The sequence below is a fragment of the Carlito syrichta genome, unplaced genomic scaffold (assembly GCF_000164805.1).
Source record: "Carlito syrichta isolate Samal-C Ts95f unplaced genomic scaffold, Tarsius_syrichta-2.0.1 Scaffold78061, whole genome shotgun sequence".
In the NCBI taxonomy this organism is placed as follows: Eukaryota; Metazoa; Chordata; class Mammalia; order Primates; family Tarsiidae; genus Carlito; species Carlito syrichta.
Genome location: NW_007022157.1, coordinates 262,288 through 269,918, shown reverse-complemented (window position 1 = coordinate 269,918; position 7,631 = coordinate 262,288). Strand labels below are relative to the sequence as shown.

At 47.7% G+C, this 7,631-nt stretch overlaps 1 pseudogene across 1 annotated transcript; it reads right to left on the bottom strand.

Annotated features, from left to right (window-relative positions):
* Positions 1–6,612: 6,612 nt before the first annotated feature.
* On the bottom strand, positions 6,613–7,081 carry LOC103256346 (annotated as a pseudogene). Its single transcript, XR_504071.2, has one exon. The product of XR_504071.2 is annotated as a 60S ribosomal protein L26-like (transcript).
* Positions 7,082–7,631: the final 550 nt, after the last annotated feature.

The window sequence follows — 7,631 nt, the reverse complement described above, 5'->3', positions numbered from 1 at the left end:
TATTGTAGAGATGGGGTCTCGCCAAGTTGCCCAGGTGGGTCTCAAACCCGCAGGCTCAGGCAATCCACTCACCTCAGCCTCCCAAAGCGCGGGACTACAGGCTGAGCCACCGAGCCAGGCTAGGGTCAAAAATTTTAATAAATAAATATGTTCCATGTGCCCAATTTTATTTTATTTTTATTTTTATTTTTTTGAGTTGGAGTCTCACTTTGTCACCCAGACTGGAGTGCAGTGCCCACTCCTGGCCACCGCAGCCTCGACCTGCTGGGCTCCAGCGATCCTTCCGTCTCAGCCTTCCAAGTAGCTGGAACTACAGGCGCGCGCTACCACGCCCGACTAGTTTTTGATTTATTGTAGAGATGAGGTCTCGCCAAGTTGCCCAGGCGGGTCTCGAACCCGCGGGCTCAGGCAATCCACTCACTTTAGCCTCCCAAAGGTGCAGGATTACAGGCTGAGCCACCGAGCCCGGCCAGAGAGCCATTTCTAATGGAGAGGTATCTGCTCAGTAACTCGAGTGATCACACTTGAACTTGACTCACTGTTTATGCTGCACCAGACATCACTAAGCCCTCCCTACACCGCTGTGCCCTCGGGGCCCCTCCAACAGCTTCCCAAGGTAAGCCTATTATTCCCATCTTGCAGGTAGGGAAACTGACAAAGTCACACAGTGGGGGAGGGGGGCTAAGAGGGTGTGAACCCAGGTGGTCTGATGCGGCACCAGTGCGCTTCACTACCTGATTGCTTCTTAATGAGCACAGAGAGCAGGGTGGGTTATTAACATAATAGTCATAATAGCAGTTCTAGGCAACCCTGACCACGTGTCAATCACGGTGCTGTGTATTCATTCACTTAATCCTCACAAGGACCCTGTGGGGTGGGGGGGATACAATTATTATCCTCCTTTTACAGATAAGAAAACAGAGGCAGCTAGGCTAGGAGTTTGCCCAGAGGCCACATAGCTAAGAAGTGGCCAATCTGGGATGGAAACCCAGACAGACTGGCTCCAGAGACCATTCTCTTAACCACCCTGCCCAGCAGCCGCCCAGAACCCAGGGCCGGGACTGCTGTTCAGACAGGATCCAGGGCTGTGGGAGCACCAGGAATTTGGGGTTCTCAGGGACCGCACCCAGGGCCCACCATCGTGTCCATCGGCTCCTCCCAAGTCACATCCAGAGACATCACAGCAAAGTAGAAACAATGTTCTCACCGTGCAAATCCCAGCTTCGAGACGCGAGACCCAGAGGGTAGCCCCCAGCCTCTTCCAGCGGGCTCTGAAAGCGGGAGGCTCTGGCACCACCCTGCTCTCCACTCTCTGCAGGTCACTGTCGCCTTTAAGTACCTCTACGCACGTTCTCTCCCTCTGCTCACAGCTTCTGTCTCCCATGGTTCCTAAGTTTTTCCTAGCCTCAAATGGCCAGGGCCCCGGTGACCTCCCTCACCTGTGGACTCGACTGCTTGCTGCTCTCTCTTTTACTCTGTTCATCCTCCCTACTTGAGCCTCAGCTACTATTCGCTTTATTCTCAGAAGTGAACTTTTTCCGATTCTGATTTTGGGAGGAAGCTGCTGATAGGCCTGGTTCATTTTTTAAAAGCTAGGCATGATACCAATTTCTGACCCAGGTGCGTACGCATCGTCCTTGGCTCCGGTGTGAATACCAGAATCAGCTCTGGGGGTAGACAGGAGGAGACAAAAGAGGAGGATACAGAGCAGAGAGCGGAGACATGTGGGGGGAGAAATGGCCACCCAGGGCTGTCTCTTCCTCAGGGGCTGAGGGCTAAGCAGTCCCCTTGAGGAGGCTACAAATATGGCCATCCCTGGACTCAACATGTCGGATTTAACACCATGGAGCAGGGATGGTTTCCTTTCTCCCTGTCATAGCCTGACCCACGCCAGATCCAAGGACTATTACCCCAAGGCTAGAGGCAGGAGGATCTTCTTAGCAGTTCGTGTCTGTCTGTAAAACAAACAGATTCCATCAGGTCCCAGCAGAAAGCAGATGGTCCACGCCAGCCAGGTGATTAGCGAGCGCTGAATGAAGAAACTATTTGCAGAGCCACCCGCAGGACAAAGGGAGGCCAGCAAGGGCTAGTGACACATCTCGGGGCCACACGTTGGAGAGCCATGACCCCCTCCAGGCCAAAAGGGTGGGGCGGGGAGTGAGCCCTCGAGCCCAGAGGAACCCAGAGGGAGCCGGAACCACCGCTGCAGCTGTGTCTGTAGGAATGGGTCTCCTCGCCCCTGACACCCCTTTCGGGAGAGGAATGCAGACTCTGCCCACTTGTGACTCAAAGGAGGGAGCCAAGGAGATGGAGACCTCCACCTCCCGCTCCTCCAGCCCTTTGATCGCCTGCCAGGGCAGCTCTCTGGCTAACCCAAATTGCAGCCAGAGGGCAAGGAGCCCAGGTGAGGCCCTGTGCAGAGGCTGGCCTCTAGGGCACAGATCACAGCAGGGAAGGAGGAAGAGGGACCCAGGAGGGGCCTAGGGGACCTTCAGTAGACTGGTACTTAACTGGGCCAGGAGGTAGTTGCTGCTGTGAGGGATCTGTACTCACTCAGAAATGTGTGGGTGGTGCCCAAGAAAGTAGCATCTTCCCTGCTGGGTATACCGAACACATTGCTAAGTAAGAGAAAATCCGGCAGCAGGGATACAGCATCTGGGAGCTCCCTCTGTGTTCTCCTGGACTCTCATGAGAATTTCCACTTCCATGCAGAGTCCTCAAATATTCCTGGGATGCCAAAAAGGCAACTTTGTTGCATGAAACAACTGCTGAGAAAGCGCTGCTCCGCTGAGGACCTGCAGCAAGGATGCCATGTGGACTGTCCAGCCAACGATAGGGGGGTGGGGATGCCACGTCTCAGCGGGGGCCAGGGGATGGTCACTGACAACCGAGGATCCAGTTGAAGGCCTCCACGATGTATGATGCGACCCTGGAGAGAAATGGGAAGAGGGAAAATGCTGGGATGGGGTCTTCAACTAGAAACAACATTTTTCGTGGAGAAAGATCTTTTTCCATGTTGCACATCTGCCTTTGGGAGTCACATATATCTGTAGACACAACAAATTCTATTGCTGCTGCGGAGGGTAGAGGATGATGCTTAAATGCAGAACCACAGTGCGGCGCCTCCCTTCTCTGCCTCTCCTTCGGGATAGGACTATTCCCAGAGGAGGAGTTTGTCTTGAGGTAAAAGGTGTTAATTGATGTAGTGTTCACATCCATAAAAAGTTGATGATAAAATGAGATTTGGCACTCGGGAAGGTTGCTTCATTATTTCATCTTTGAAGGCCCAAATGAAGGCATGTTTAGATTTAAAAAAAAAAAATACCTCCCAGGGAGTTAAAAATGTACTGACCCAAAGTACCTCTCTTTCCCATCGCTCATGCGTGTTCACACAAAGAGGAAACCACTCAGGGATGCCTGATGTTCAGTTGCTCTAGAAGTTGGTGGGAGGCACGGAGGTTGAAGGTTCTGGCATGTGCCTCTAATTTATTTCCCTCTACTTTCATAAGAGTGGGAGAAAAGATATTTGCGAACTTGTGTTAGTCAAAAGTTCATGCTGTCCGCTTAACTCGTCCCTATAATCACATCGGTTCTCGGAACCAAGAGTGAGCTTCAATCTCCCGACTAATTCAATGAAGCGAACAAATTCTGATTTTTGTGTGGTTAACAGAAAGCTACGTCGGAGGGAATGTCTGTTTCAGAAAGACTCTTTGGACATTCTGCTGTGTCTTTTACGTCTTTCTGCTGATGTGGCAACCAGTCCACTCATGACAGCCCCTGGGCAAAGGCACAGATGCTTGGAAAAGCCCCTTCCTCTTTTCTGCCTGTGTCTCCCTCTCTCTCTGCCTCTCGTTGTGTGTCTCTCTGCCTCTCTGTCTCTCTCTCCACATTCTCTCTCTCTCTCCCTTTCTTCATCGATCATTTCTATCTCTGTGTCTAGAATCTCTATATCTATCTCTTCTGCACTAAAACTAACACTTAACAGGTTGTGGTTGGTGTTTTCCTAACAACCAAGAACTCCAAGCCTTCCTCGCCTGCTTATGACTAATGGTGACAGGGACCACGGCAGTCCTTCTGGCTACCAACCTCACATTTGACAGTTAGACACTCCTCCTAATATCATGGAATTGAGAGACTGTTCTTTCTTCAGTGATCATCAGGCAGTGGTTTTCACATCGCAGGTCCTGAAATCGATGCGAGGTTGTGACCGACATTTTAAAAATACAGGGTAATAGAATAGAATTGAAAATATCAGACTGTGCTGAATATTAAGGTAAATACGAGAACTCTGTTTTGGTTAAGGCTATTTATGAATGCCTGCGTTGGCTTGTGGTGTAAACTGTATTTCTTACTGTGGATCGCTGCAAAAATGTGAAGCCGCTGCAAAGAAAGGAGCAGAGTGTTCAATCTGCTGCCAAGTTTTTACCACAAAGGCTTGGCCTCAGTGGGGTGGTGTCCAGGTGCCCTGCTGGCCCTCGGGGTCTTTCTCTGCATTTACAATTTCTCAAAATCGTTTCCAATTCTCATTCTATTCCCCAAAGGCCTGCTTGGTCCTCCCCTACCTCCTGCTGAGATTCTAGGCCTCAGGAAAGGCACCACCTGGATCACACCTCTGGCCAGTGGCATCCCTCAGAGCACCTTTAGGGTAGGCACAGATTCTGCTGGCTAGAAAATTTGAGAAGGTGGACCTGGGACTGATCTTACAGAAAGACTTTTGTCCTCTCCTTTTGCTTCTAGCGTGCCTTCTCAACTTCCAGCTCCAGACCGACTACACCCTTGCTGGGGGGTCTTTAAAATGACCTTGCAATATTCCGGGAACAACTGTAAAAGGACTATTCCTTGTCTGTTCTGTTCCTTGCTGGATAATAGTCTACTTCGTTTTCAAAAGGGCGCACAAAATCCTATCCTTCATTTCAAGCCAAAGAGAGAATTTAAACGTAAGTTAAAAAGTTTTGTGATTCGACAGAATTCCATCCATCATTCAGTTCCATTCCATGGTTTAATCATGTATTGGCTCAATAACCATATATTGACCAGCTATTTTTCTGTGTCAGGCACTATAGAAGGTGCCAAGTACGAGGCTGGGTATACAGCAAGAAACAAAGCATGCTTGCTGGCCTCAGACCACCGACTCTAGTTCATGAAATGGCAATCCTCACTTGGTCCCAAATACCGGGTTGATGCATAAGTTCATAGCATTTTTTTTTTTTTTTTTGCTGGCCCATGGAATGCAAATGTCGGACAATGGTTGATTGGTCACAGTTCTTCACATTTGCCAATTCTCAGGTTGACTGATGTGGGTTATCATGGATGAAAGCATTCAAACGGTCTCCATCAAAGCTGATGACCTTCCTGGATGTGGAGAACCACTCAGGCCAAAGTGGCCCTCTTTGAAACAACAAAACCCTTTTCTTGCCATGCTTTCCCCGATGGCATTCTCCCCGGACACAGCACACATGCTGCCTCAGCTGCTTGACTCCTCTGTTAAACTCAAGCCGAAGAATATGTTGGGAGTTTTCGTTTTTTTCCACTTGACACTCCATCCTCTTTAGCCCACAAATGGCACGAACTTTCTTCAAATCTGCAAAATGCAAGGCATATTCACAAGCACAAAGTCGTCACACCGAAAACCAAATGACAGTTGGTAAACAAACTCTCAACACCACTGTGTTGCCGAGCCAAAAACAAATGCTATGAACATATGCATTAATCTAATAATTATGATACGATGCGATACTAGAGGTGGGAATACATAGAGGTGGGAATACAAAGCCAGGACATGTCGCTGGGCCTGGGGAACCATGGCAAAGGCTTTTCAAAGTAGGGGACATTTGAGCTGAATCTTGAGGGGCTAGGGGTGTGGGGTTGGCCGAAGAGAAGCCTCTAACACAGACGAGGTCTAGATTAGAATGAGCTCCATGTGCCAGATTCAAGAGGATGAATTACTCCGAGACCAAGGAGCCAATAATCATCTTAAAGCAGTTGACTGATATGATTCTACTTGTCAACAAAAAATGTTCCATCCAGCTTTGTTGCCAATAGCAATAAATAAGGAAACAATTCAGCTGTCTATAATAAAAGGACATGTTCAACAAGTTATTGTGTATTTATACAATAAGATGATACACAGCCAATAAAAATGACACTGCATTTGATATTCATTAGCGCAAAAAGAATCCTTGTTGGAATTTTGTTGAAATGCCTTTATCACATTTACTTCTGTGATGCTTAAAAAAAAAAACACTCAGATTTAAAATTCTGATTTAAAGCTGGGCTCAGTGGTTTATGCCTGTAATCCCAGCACGTTGGGAATCCAAGGTGGGTGAATTACTTGAACCCAAGAGCTCAAGACCAACCTGAGTAACATAGTGAGACCTCACCTCCACAAAAAAAAAAAATATCCAGGCACGGTGGCATGCACCTATAGTCCTAGCTACTCAGGAGGTGAGGTGGGAGGATTGCTTGAGCCCAAAAGATTGAGGCTGCAGTGAGCTGGGATCATGCCACTGCACTCTAGTCTGGGCGACAGGGTGAGACCCTGTCGAGATGCAATGAAATGAAATTCTGACTCTGAGTCTGAACATGGTTTTTTTTCCTTTTTGTCATGTTAGCAGTTTTTAACGGAAGTTGTGTATAAGATTACGTTATTCCTGCATCTTCTCAATGGTTTCTTCCTTGTATTTGCCTTTTTCCTTTCCTACTTGGCAAGATTTGGCTTTCCGTTCAAGGATCTTTTTGCAGTCTCTGTCCAGTTTAAACCTAGCAATAACCACCTTGCTGGGGTGAACCCACACATGGACAGTTGTGCCGTTTGCCTTTTCCCACTGCGCCCGTTCAGTGTCGATGATGTATTTTTTCCTATAAACCTGGACTACTTTGCTAATTTGCTGACCTTTACAGTGTCCTCGCACAACCTGAACTTTTCATCCTTTCGGATGGGCATGGATCGAACATTGTACTTCTGTCTCAGCTCTTTGGAGAGAGGGGAGGTCATAATCTTCCTGCGAATGTGGGAAGGTGCACTGGAATGCCTTTTGCGGTTCTTGCTTCGATCTGAAGTCACAAAGGGATTGAACTTCATTTTGGTCGCTGCTGCTTTGGCGATGGCCGCAAAAAGCGAAAAGCCTGAATATGTTTAAAGACTCATAGAAGTTATGTGGGAAAAAGTCTAAAATAAAAAGAATGGCAGGTAAATCCAGATCATAATAAGAATCAGAACATCCTCTAAGTTCATAATATATTTAGGATGGTGATAGTAGTAGAAATGTGTTGAAAAGAAAAAAACAAACAACCCCCTTATAAAGTGGGCAAAAGATATGAACAGACACTTTTCAAAGGAAGACATGGAGCAGCCAACAGACACATGAAGAAATGTTCAACCTCACTAATCATCAGGGAGATGCAAATCAAAACCATACTGACATACCACCTAACTCCAGTCAGAATGGCAGTTGTCAATAACTCAAAAAATAACAGGTGCTGGAGAGGGTGTGGTGAAAAGGGAACACTACTACACTGTTGGTGGGAGTGCAAACTACACAACCTCTGTGGAAAGCAGTGCAGCGATTCCTAAAAGCTCTAAATATCGACTTCCCATATGACCCTGCAATCCCCCTACTGGGAATATACCC